General features: G+C 41.0%; 1 long non-coding RNA gene and 1 pseudogene across 9 annotated transcripts in view; one reads left to right on the top strand and one right to left on the bottom strand.

The window, feature by feature from the left end:
* Positions 1–12,337, top strand: part of LOC135104328 (uncharacterized) — a 237,173-nt gene that overhangs the window by 28,496 nt on the left and 196,340 nt on the right. For all 9 annotated transcript variants that reach the window (XR_010270400.1, XR_010270395.1, XR_010270401.1 and 6 more), the window contains exon 3: positions 296–360. This is a non-coding gene — a long non-coding RNA (uncharacterized LOC135104328). The remainder of the gene's footprint in view (positions 1–295; positions 361–12,337) is intronic.
* The window catches only part of LOC135104326 (potassium voltage-gated channel protein Shaw-like), an 84,054-nt pseudogene that overhangs the window by 28,532 nt on the left and 43,185 nt on the right, over positions 1–12,337 (bottom strand).

The raw sequence follows: 12,337 nt of genomic DNA, 5'->3' as shown, positions 1-12,337 counted from the left end.
AGGAAGAAGAAGTGAGGGGAAGCGATGGAGGGAGAGTGAGAGTGGATGGTGGGCTTCATATGTTGTGAGGGTGTTGAGTGGAGGGGTCAGTAGTGGTGGTGGTTGTTGACGTCCACGCAAGCATACTCCACTCTACTTTAATCCACCTTTCCACACGTTATATTGACTTTACTAGTACATTCACCGCCGTTTTTTCAACCTTGAGTAAGCGACGGGGGTTAGCGGCTTTTCAAGACTTAATACGGTAAGTTTAGAAGAGTCAACACCTGAATTAGTCTCTCTCTCTTCCTCACAGCCTGAGAGAAGCCAGCACCTGAGCCCACCTGCAGGCCCCGCGGACACTTATCTCAAGCCTGCCAGGTAAAACTCATTAAGAATTCGCTCTCCTCTGAAAAATTATCTTGAAAAAATATCCGTTTCTCTCTCTCTCTCTCTCTCTCTCTCTCTCTCTCTCTCTCTCTCTCTCTCTCTCTCTCTCTCTCTCTCTCTCTCTCTCTCTCTCTCTCTCTCTCTGCAGCCTCTGCGATATTACTCTGAAAATAGCTCTTTCTCTCTCAGTGTAATGTATGCTAAGATATGTTTTTTTTTTTTTTATTTTCTTTATCATAGTTTAGAGCAGCGTGCGTATCTCGTCGGTGTTTTATGAGGACTAATTTATTTTTTGAAAGTTTCGTGAATAGGTGTAGCTTTTTTTCTTGTCACTGCTTGTTGTTGTTGTTTTTTCTCCTCTTTCTCCGCTGCAGCACATTTACATATCGCGTCTTATCATCGAGTCGCCGCGCCTGCTTTCAGCCGCCACTCCGTTTTCCAAATAGCCCGCCACTTATCTTAGCTGAGGTACCACCTCCCGCAACAATGGCCAATCCCTTATTTTGATCAAGGTAGGAAGAGTAAACAAAACCCCAGTCCCCTTAACAGTCCCAGTCCTCTTCTCCCTGACCTTACTTTTACTTTCCATTGATTCCTCTTATGGTATAAAGGGTAAACAAAGACTGTACATCCCTTAGCATTTCCAGATCTCTTTACCTTGATCTTCTTACTTTACTTTTGTTAAAAAAGCGAAAAAAAATCTGTTAATTGGGGTATCTTTTTTACTTAAAGGAGAACCATTGTACATATGTAAAATACTGTTTAGAGTTCTAATGAGTGTGATATAGATAATAATCATTATTCACTTTTTGAAAAAGTGAAGATAATTTAGAAAATACTTATTTGATTGATGTATATTTTTCATTTCAATACTCTTCTACTTTTCATGACTTGATCATCTGTAATCTTAGTAGAAAATTTTTGATCGGATTTTTTTTTTTTATTTTGTACAGGTACAGATCTTTGTTTATAAACGAAAAAAATCAATTTAAAAATTTCATCCGATAATTGGGATAATTTCTTTTACTTAAAGAAGAATAATTATGCATATGTAAAATACTATTTAGAGTTCTTAGGGGAGTGGTGTAGATAATAATCATACTTCACTTTTTTAAAAAGGGAAGATACTTAAAAACACACTTTCGCGATTTTATATCTTATTCTTCTACTTTTTATAATTTATTGATCTGTAATTTTAGTGTAAAATATATCTGAAAATTTTATTTATTTACTTATTTATTTATTTATTTATTTTTATTTTTTATTCTTTTTTGGGGAGTCCAGATACCGACCTTTGTTAAAAAGTAAAACAAAACAGAAAATATAATTTGAATTTTTTAGCTGTTAATTGGGATGTTCTTTACTTAGAGAAGAACAATTGTACATATTTAAAATATTATTTAGAGTTTTTAGGGATGTGGTGTAGATAATAATCATAATTCACTTAAAAAAATCTTAAAATATTAGACTTTTTCGATTGATCTGTGATTTTTATATCAGTCTTCTTTTTCTTTTCATGATTTAATCATTTTTAATCTTTGGTGGAAAATCTTTTATCGGAATTTTTTTTTTTTTTTTTTTTTTTTGTAAAGCTAGAAACCTTTGCTAACGCAGGTCCGAACCTGTACAAAAAAACTGAAAAATTTTTTGCGATTAAAAATTTTCCTCTAACTGAAAATTTTTTTGCGATTAAAAGATTTCCTCTAAGTTTACAGACAATTAAATCAGGAATAGGAAAAAAAAATATTGATATAAAAATTATATATCGGTCGAAAAAGTGTTTTAAGCGTCTTAATTTTATTTGAAAGTGAATTTTTTTTTATCTATGCTGCTCTCTTAAGAATTCTGATATTGTAACTATATACAATGGTTCTTTTTTTAAATAGAGCATGTCCCAATTATCAGATGAAAATTTTTGAACAAATTTTTATTTATTTTTTTTATTTTAACACCTGTACAAAAAAAAAAAAATCAATTAAAAAAATGGCGTGAAAGTTTCTATCTGATAATTGGAATATGCTCTTTATTTAAAGAAGAACTACTGTACATATGTAAAATATTAATTACAATCCTTAGTTATGCAGTATAGATAATAATCACAACCTACTTTAGTTTTTTAAAAGATGAAGATTCTTAAAACAGACTTATTCAACTGATATTCACTTTTTATATCAATGATCATCTTTTACTCTTCATGATTTAGTTATCTGCAGCATCAGTGGGACATTTTTTTGTGGAATAAATTTTAAAATTTTGTGTACATGACGTTTGTTAAAAAGTGAAGAAAATTCAATTAATTTTTTTTTATCCGATAAATGGAATATGTTCATTACTTAAAAAGAACCATTGTATATATGTAAAATATTATTTATTGTTCTTAAGCGTATGGTATAGATGATAATCATACTTCACTTAAGATACTTAAAAAAACACTTTTTCTATTGCCTGATATATACTTTTTATATCAATATCCTTCTTCTACTTTTCATGTGGGGTGGGAAAATTAGTGGGAAATTTTTTATCGGAAAACTTTAATTTTTTTTTGCGATTCCCCTTACGAGTACAGCTTGAAAGGTAAACAAGATGCCCATTCCCCTTAATATTTCAAAATTTCTTTACCCTGACCTTACCTTCCTGTGACTCCTCTTACAGCATGAAGAGTAAGGAAGGACCCCTTTCCCTTTATCATTTCCAATCCTCTTCACCGTGATATTCCCATGCACCTTCCTTTGACTCCTCTTAACTCAGCTTGAGCTTGAGTCATCCCTCCCATGCTTCCTCTCCAGCCTTGCCTCTCTCTCTATCCTGACTCTAGACCAGGAAGGGTTGAATTTACGAGTATATCACATAGTATAGCATGATAACAGTATTCAGCCGATTGGAATAGTAACTGCTAGAGTCGGAACTATTATCCCAGTGACCAAAACAGTGATAGCAGTGAGTAGAGGAGTAATAGGAATGTCCAGAGTGATGCTGGCAGTGTCCAGAGCAGGGAATACGGAATAATGATATAAGTTAAACGGAGCCAGAATAACACAATACACCATCTCTTCTCCCTAAATCACTCTGTCAAACACCATACATATACTTTCTCGTTTTCCCCCTCACCATTTCTTTCCCCATCCTTTCTTCCTTTCACCCCTTTTCTCCCCATATCGTTTCCCCATTCCCTTTCCTTACTACCTGCCCATTCCTCTGACTCACAACTCCTCCTCCTCTTCTTACTCCTCCCCTTCAAGCAAAAGCAGAGGTAATTAGAGTTGAGTATATGCAGATAATGAAGGACTTCTTAGACAGCATCCAATTATTAAGTTATCCGACCTGAGGCGATCACCTGACCATGCTACCTGAGGCAATTAGGAGGTGCGGAGGAGGAGGAGGAGGGGAAGGCACAACCAGGGAAAAAAATATGATGGATGGTAAAAGGAAAATTGCAGAAACATGGTTATAAATGAGTCGGAGGAAGGAAAAACGAAGAGTGAGGAGGAGGAGGAGGAGGAGGAGGAGGAGGAGGAGGAGGAGGAGGAGGAGGAGGAGGAGGAAAAGGAGGAGGAGGAGGAGGAGGAGGAGCGGCGGAGCTAATTGAAGAGAAGCATCACCGGGATAAGTAAGATTAAATGAAGAGGAAAAAAGAAAAAAAAAGTGAGAACAAGGATTTGAGAATAAAGTGGTAATTTAGACACTGGTTTTAATCTCTCTCTCTCTCTCTCTCTCTCTCTCTCTCTCTCTCTCTCTCTCTCTCTCTCTCTCTCTCTCTCTCTCTCTCTCTCTCTCTCTCTCTCTCTCTCTCTCTCTCTCTCTCTCTCTCTCTCTCTCTCTCTCTCTCTCTCTCTCAAACGCACACACACATACACACATACATACATACACAAAGAGACAGACACGAGGCCACTTTTTCAATCGAGCATTTCATCCCGTGCAGACAACCCGGGCGAGGCGATCACGACTTCAAGGATGAGTCTGGAAGCCGAACTGAGCGCGAGGAACATTTACCAAAGACTGACGGGAAATGGCGCGTGGGCAAAGAAAAAAAAGCGTATTTTCTTTCCCGTGGTGCGCCTCGAGGACAGTTATTTGCGTTGTTCTTGGTGTTATCTTACCATATTCTGAAACGTTTCTGCACCGCACCTCCACTACTTTCAAAACTGCTCTAGCTGGTGGTTCGCAGGTGTTTTTACGGCTTTAGAAACAAATTAACAAGATTTCGATATTATTGATAGGAAAAGCACTCTTGAACATTTGGCTAATCATCTCAGTGGATTTTGAAAGTAGTCGTGGTGAGAGAGAAAATCGTTTTTGAATGCGTGCCATCATGTCAGGGAGGAGGAAACAGCAACTTGGCTAATCTCAGTGGATGTGTGTATAAGAGAAATGGTGAATATTTTCCTTGGTGCGCCTCGAAAACAACTATTTGCAGTGTTGTTTCAATCTGACGCAAGACAATAAGACACCTATTCTCCTATTTTGAATAATCCACTTGGCTTCGTTCTTTAGATACTGGCACCTCGGCGGGTCTTTCTCTTATTTTTCTCTTTTCCTTTTGTTTGTGCATAAATAATAAATAAATATATAAGAGAGTTGTTGAGTCATTAATAACTGAAGCGGTCTCAGTAATCAAGTTCTTAATGTCGAGTCAATAAGGAGGTTTAAAGGAAGATTAGATAGTTTTATAGATAGGAATAACAGATGGATATTAGTTACTTTCTATATGGGGAATGTCACAAGGAGACCAACTGGCTTTTTGCAGCTCCCCTTCTTATCTTATGTTCTCGTAATACTTGTGAGATTACATTCCACGGATGAATCGTTTGGAAATTATCCAATGTATTTTCCGAGCGTATTCTTCCATCGAGAAAGGCTTGCTAAACTACGAGCATACACAGATATTCCATTCGCGAGTATAACTGAGAGCGGTCCAGATAGAGAGAGAGAGAGCACTGGGGGACAATACAAGCACTGGGCGAGGCTGAATACTGGATACACGTGTTCATTCAGCTCTCTTACCTCGCACACACCCGCTCCTTGTGTCCTTTATAGGAGGGGGTGAATGCAGAGGCGGAAGCGTGTCCCTACTCGTAAGCTGAAGACACAAGAGAACTGAATACGAATACTATCTTCATTCAGTCTTTTCCTCCTTCCGCTGTGTCACATAAACAGTTTGACGTATCTCCTAACGATCATCCCCCCCCCTCTCTCTCTCTCTCTCTCTCTCTCTCTCTCTCTCTCTCTCTCTCTCTCTCTCTCTCTCTCTCTCTCTCTCTCGTTTTTCTGCCTTCTCACTCACATAAACACGTCACTTTTACTTTTCAACAGTCATCCTTCTTTCTGTTGACTTCCTTATCATCCATTCAAACACTTCCTTTACCACTATCAGTCACTTCCCTTTCTATTTTCTCCTTTATCATTCATACAAACATTTCCTTCCATTTCTCAACAATCGCTCTCCTCTCCATTTACCCCTTTATCAATCATGCAGGCACTTCCTTTCATTCCGAACTGTCATCTTTTTTCGCCATTTCCTTTCTTATTCATGTATACGAACACTTCTTTCATTTTCAACAGTTGATGTAAGCACTTCTTTTTTGCTTCGAACAGTCATCCTCTTCGCAGTTTCCTTCCTTTTCGTATATATATATTATATTTTTCAACAATCACCCACCTCTCTAGTCACCTCCACATCGCCCATACCAACATTTCCTTTTACTCAACACTCGCTATTTCGTTCCTCATCACTTATGCACTCTTCTCATGCATCTCTCTTTCCTCCAGACAATCACCCTCTTCTTTACCTTATCATCCACAGCAATTCCCCCACCAATCCTCCTTCTTATCCAGTCACACGCAAGAAGTCTCCATCCACGCACCGCCATCCATACCTTACCACAGCGCATCCTTACCTGTAGTAGTTGAGAATCTGGGCGAACACTCCCGGGTGGCGATCGAAGAAGTATTCATTTAGCACCGGATCGTAGTTTGCCAGCGCCTCCGTCAGCCGGGAGAGTCTGGTGGCCGGGATTTTCTTCAGTGTTGCCTTGTAGGTTTCAAATCTGGGCGCGGAAAAGGTGAGTGTGTGTGAATGGGTACTTGGGGCGTGTTTAGAGGATGTTTAGAAGGTGTTACAGGTAGATTTTGGTGTCTAGAAGGGTTACTTGATAGTTTTTTTGTTTGTTTATGTATGAGGGATACTGGCGTAGAACAACAAAAAACAAAGGGTTAGAAAGGCCCAGTAAGGTTTAAATGTGTTGAAAGTGTGTATGGTGGTGAAAGAGATGGATGTTTATGGGAAGGTAAGTGTGTGTGTGTGTGTGTGTGTGTGTGTGTGTGTGTGTGTGTGTGTGTGTGTGTGATTTATAAGGTGTACGAAGTAGGGAAAACTGTAACGTGTTGAAATAGAGTGCCGTAGGAGCGTAGGTAGGTATGATACGGAGAGAGAGAGAGAGAGAGAGAGAGAGAGAGAGAGAGAGAGAGAGAGAGAGAGAGAGAGAGAGAGAGAGAGAGAGAGAGAGTTTAGGTTGCAGCAGCGTTTTAGTGTGTGGAGAGGTAGAGGGATTGACTCTGAATGGGAACTGAATAGGAACGAGGGGTGAATGAGAGTGATGGAAGAGACGGCAAGGGTACGTCGCATCGTTAGTGGGATGAGAGAAAGTATGGCCGGGCGTAGAACAGAATGCAAATAGAAGGACGCGAGGACTAAAATGCAGTCAAGAGATCAAGAGAGGGAGAAAGGGGAAAAAATGCATCCTGAAATAATAGGTGAAAACGAAATCGAAGAAAAAAAATTAAGACACAGAACAGAAAAAAAAAAAAAAAATAACTTGTAGGATGGAATGCAAATGGAAGAACGCGAAGCAAAATACAGTCAATAAGAGAGAGAGAGAGAGAGAGAGAGAGAGAGAGAGAGAGAGAGAGAGAGAGAGAGAGAGAGAGAGAGAGAGAGAGAGAGAGAGAGAGAGAGAGAGAGAGAGAGAGAGAGGAGAAAAAAAATGCACATTGAAAGAACGACAATGAAAAAAAATCTAAGGAAAAAAATGAAGATGTGAAACAGGAAAAACCAAATTGTCTATGATACTGATAATATAATAACACACTACATGAAACTAGCGGAGGTACAGACAATAAATTAAGAGGAAACCTGTAAAGAGGGAACTACTCAAGAAGAAGAAAAAGAAGGAGGAATAAGACACACGGAGTAGCATATGACTCAACGGAGAAGTAAACGAGTGTTAATGTAATACGGTACAAGCCTTGAAAGTGTTGAGAGAAGCAGTGGATTATAATAACTGCAAAGAGGGAGCACTTAGGGATCAGTGGTGAAGGTTTTAGGAACACACATGGAAGGAATGATAAACGGAGCAACTTCTAAGTCAAAGAAGGAGTAAACGAGTGTTGGTGAAAGCCGGTACAAGTCTTTGAAGCAGCGAGAGAAGATTGAACATGAAAGAGACCATTAGGATATAGAAGCATACTCGTGTAGGTGGAGGTACAGGAATATGTCAGTTGTGGGTGTGTGGTGCGTGGGTGTGCGTGGGAAACTTACGCCGAAGGGATGTTAGTGTTACTTGAGTGCCTTGGGGTGAGAAAGAGGAATGGAAAAGATAAGAAAAGCGATACGGGACGGTGTGGGAGGAAGTTAGGCATAGGGGAAGCGACAAAAATAGGGCACGTGTGGGAGTGAGTAATGAGCGTTGAGGTAGAAAAAGATGGGAAGGCTGTCAGTCAGGTGTTAGCAAGGGGGGTGTGAGAGGGGGAAGGCATATCGGGTGGAGCAGTGAGAGTGTGTGTAAAGGCTTGTAAAAGAGAGGTGGAGGGGATACAAATGTGGAAGATGCAGCTAAGGATGACGAGTGTTGGTGCTGTATGTACATTTCAAGAGAGAGAGAGAGAGAGAGAGAGAGAGAGAGAGAGAGAGAGAGAGAGAGAGAGAGAGAGAGAGAGAGAGAGAGAGAGAGAGAGAGCCAGAATGATTAAGTAAGGAAGAATGTTGATGGCAGGTAGAAAATGGAGGTAGTTTTAATTTCCCTACCATTTCTTCCCTTGCTCTCTTCATCCCTTTATCCTTCCCTCTCTCTCTCTCTCTCTCTCTCTCTCTCTCTCTCTCTCTCTCTCTCTCTCTCTCTCTCTCTCTCTTCCCTCCTACGTTCCCTTCTTTCCTTCCCTCCCTGTCAGGCGCTGTCTAGACACGGCTGAGATTTATTGGCCTGAAATATGTAAGCAATAAATTCTAATAGAGTAAATAACCCAAAATTTCCTTTAATCCATTTAGCAGCAAATTATGGCGATCTTAGAGAGAGAGAGAGAGAGAGAGAGAGAGAGAGAGAGAGAGAGAGAGAGAGAGAGAGAGAGAGAGAGTAGGTCATTTGTTTGATCTCTTTGTTTATAGTGGGAGAAGGAGGAGGTGAGTGGAGGTCAATTGAAAAGAAGTGAGGTGAGATGATACATTAGCGTCTCTCTCTCTCTCTCTCTCTCTCTCTCTCTCTCTCTCTCTCTCTCTCTCTCTCTCTCTCTCTCTCTCTCTCTCTCTCTCTCTCTCTCTCTCTCTCCCGGCCACAACATATCACCTACCTTATTCCCCCGACGTTTAGGATTATTCTGTTCTCTCCGTCCATGGCTCAGGAGGCGCTGGTGGTGATGGTGATGATGATGGTGGTGGTTGTAGTGGTGGTGGTAGTGGTGGTGGCGGCTCTTTTCCCTCAGGTGCTGAGAGCGATTGGTGTTTTGTGTTCGTGCTGTGTTTGTTAGGTAGAGGAATAGGTGGTGTGGTGGTGATATTGTGATGATGGTGATGTTAATGGATTGTTTTGTGCTGTGGTGTAGCTGTGGTGGTGTGCTGTGGTGTGTGGTGGTAGTGGTGTAAATGTTCGTGGAGTAGCTGTTTGTGGTAGGGATTGTAAAGTTGTGGTGGTGTTGATAGTGGTAGAAGGTTCGCTGCGTATTGTGTTGTAGTTGTGGTGGTGAGTGGTGGTAGTGGTGGTGAAAATGTCTGGGAGAGTAAGTGCAGTGTGGTGTATGTGGTGGTGTTGTGGTGTGCGGTGGTGCTGGTGTAAATGTTTGGAGGGGGTAAATGTAGTGTGGTGTATGTGGTGGTGAAGCGGTGATGTGATGCGGTGGTGAGAGGTTTCTGCGTGGTGATCTTCGTCAGTAGGCACCAGCAGCAGCAGGGAGGGGGAACAGAGGCACCACACACATCAGTGCTGTGGTGACTCCTCGTCCTTGTGCCGCGGCCTCACTGTCCCTGCCACCATCCCTCCTCACCATCCGCTCCGCCTCCCCCACCCCCCGCTCCCTCCCCCCGCCACCATCCTGGAAAGAGAGAAACAGTATTACGTAAATGCAACAAGTTTGTGTGTGTGTGTGTGTGTGTGTGTGTGTGTGTGTGTGTGTGTGTGTGGGAATGACAGGTGTATGGTAGCGTAGACAATCTTTATGGGTGCTACTTTCTCTCTCTCTCTCTCTCTCTCTCTCTCTCTCTCTCTCTCTCTCTCTCTCTCTCTCTCTCTCTCTCTCTCTCTCTCTCTCTCTCCGGGTCCATAACGTCAAAAGAATTATAAGATGATGTGTGAGATTCGTACAGTAGTTCAGTTCGTTCTTCCACCTTCGTTCTTTCTTGGTTTTCTTTTTCTTGATTAATCTTTCCTACGTATTTATTCATTTATTTATTTTAAAGGAAACTGTCTGAGGGAGGAATTTATATGTCAAGATGCTATCATTATTTATTACTGTTTATCACCACTCCATCACCACCTGGACTCCTTGTCACTATACCCTTCACCACTACCATCATAAGCCATCACTACTAGTCCCCCCATCACCATCTATCCCAATGCTCTTCATCACTATTCATTAATTCTCACCATCACTCACCATTCCCTGTTTATATGATTTTCTGTCAACTCCTAACACCTCCCGTCACCATCATCCCATTACTGACACCACCCTCACTATCACTCACTATTACTAGCATTATCACTGTTACCTCTCAATACCTCCCATCACTAAGAGCTCTTGTTCATCAATACCATGACCTCCCACACCGACCATCACCCCTCATAACTTTTCACCAGCCCATTCCACCACCCATTACCCTCTCCTATTCATCACTCTCCATCTTTATATACTTAACGATGCGATGGGACCATGAATTACTGAAAAAAAAGGGTAAAGAAGTTTTTTTGTGTTATTATTTCATTAACCCGTCTCTTGAATGCTGCGTCTATTACTACTACTACTACTACTACTACTACTACTACGATAACAATGATAACAATGGTAATGGTAGTTGTGTTGTCTTCCATTATCGGCCTACAGGTAATTTATGCCAGAACAGGTAAATTCACACCAAGGTAATTTTCACGCAGGGCAGCAGTGCAGGGGAGGTCTGAGGGAAGGGCCGCGAGAATTTATTGGAACCAAGCACGGCTGCGGGCATGTGCCATTAAAACTGACATCCCCGAGCTGAATTTACTCTCTCTCTCTCTCTCTCTCTCTCTCTCTCTCTCTCTCTCTCTCTCTCTCTCTCTCTCTCTCTCTCTCTCTCTGAGTTCAGCCCTGTTCTTTTTATTGTTGCTTTTAATCATATATCTACCTGACGGTACTTCTCATATTCATCGCAATATTTTAGCTATTTTTTAAGCTAGTATAGAGTCTTGAATAATTAAGTGGCCAAGGGAAAACACTGCCAACCCCCCTTTCTCTCTTTTTAATGTTTTTTTTTTCAAGGTAAACAACTTTATACACTGCTATAAATGGCAACAAAGATGACCACACCAGAAAAAAAAATCGTAAACTTCCGACTCTGCCTCAGATTCACCCACTTCGTCTACCAAACGTCAAGGTTACATTGTGACCCTCAAGCATATGCACGCCCGTACCCCTGGTAAAGAGGACGCCTCGTTACTGGTATAGACGCACAGCCTTTCATCCATTAGCTAAATTCTTGGTGGCAGAAGCGTTTCTCTCCTTTAATGAGATTCGGTTTACCCTTCCCGTCTCTTGCTCTTCCTGGTCCTTGTCTTGGTCGCTCTGTATATATGTATTGTGTTGTTTCGCTTCTTAATTCTTACGAAAAAGGAGCTTGGTGAGGTTATCGGGTAAGCCTTTCCCTTTCTACTCACAGTCTACAGGGATCAATCACCCTCACTAGTTTGTAAATATGTGATTCAGTTTTCTACATCTCAAGGTTCTTTCACGGATTGGCTTGTTTAATGGTATGGGCCAATGTCGTTTGTCTTCCTTCCACGTATGCATCTCATTAATCATTTGTTCCTTTTTCTTTTGTGCGATTTCCTGCTTAGTTTTGTCGACATTAGTTAGATATAAAGAGAGAGCTTAACTGCCCTCACTGTACGATTTATTGGGCCTTTCTTTTAAACTACCTGTCATATTTGTAAAAGGCAATGAATAATCACCAATTTGTGTTATTATATTACTTCCATCAACGAACTTTTCTTTCTTGTTAACCATTACCTGCAGTGCTGCGTCATTGAACTGATTATACCAAGAACACCAGTACAATGCTTCTCTATTATACCTGTCCCAGCATCACACACCTCTGTCCCCGCACGAACCCAAAAGATCAGGCATACCTCCGCCCTTTAACATTTCCCTCAAGGCGAAAGTTGATTTGGATTTCCATTCTCTCAAGCGATCTCCTGGAAACTCAGGGAGTCCTTAAATCAATATTTTCTCCATCCCCCCGAGACTCGTTCAAAAGGGGAGTGTCAGGACATGCAAAACGAATTGCCTCGTGTTTCACTTGTTCCTACATTTTTCATCTTCTCTTTGTAGCACCGGTGAATGATTTCTTTTCGCATATATTTGAGGAGATGGCGTTGCTGTGTGTGTGTGTGTGTGTGTGTGTGTGTGTGTGTGTGTGTGTGTGTGTGTGTGTGTGTGTGTGTTTCATGCGCAGCGGTGGATGTCTGCACGTGGCGGATAATTACACCGTGTCGGATTTCGGGGAAAGCTTCTT

Source organism: Scylla paramamosain, chromosome 10, assembly GCF_035594125.1.
Source record: "Scylla paramamosain isolate STU-SP2022 chromosome 10, ASM3559412v1, whole genome shotgun sequence".
Lineage (NCBI taxonomy): Eukaryota > Metazoa > Arthropoda > Malacostraca > Decapoda > Portunidae > Scylla > Scylla paramamosain.
This window is presented reverse-complemented; position numbering and strand designations above follow the sequence as displayed.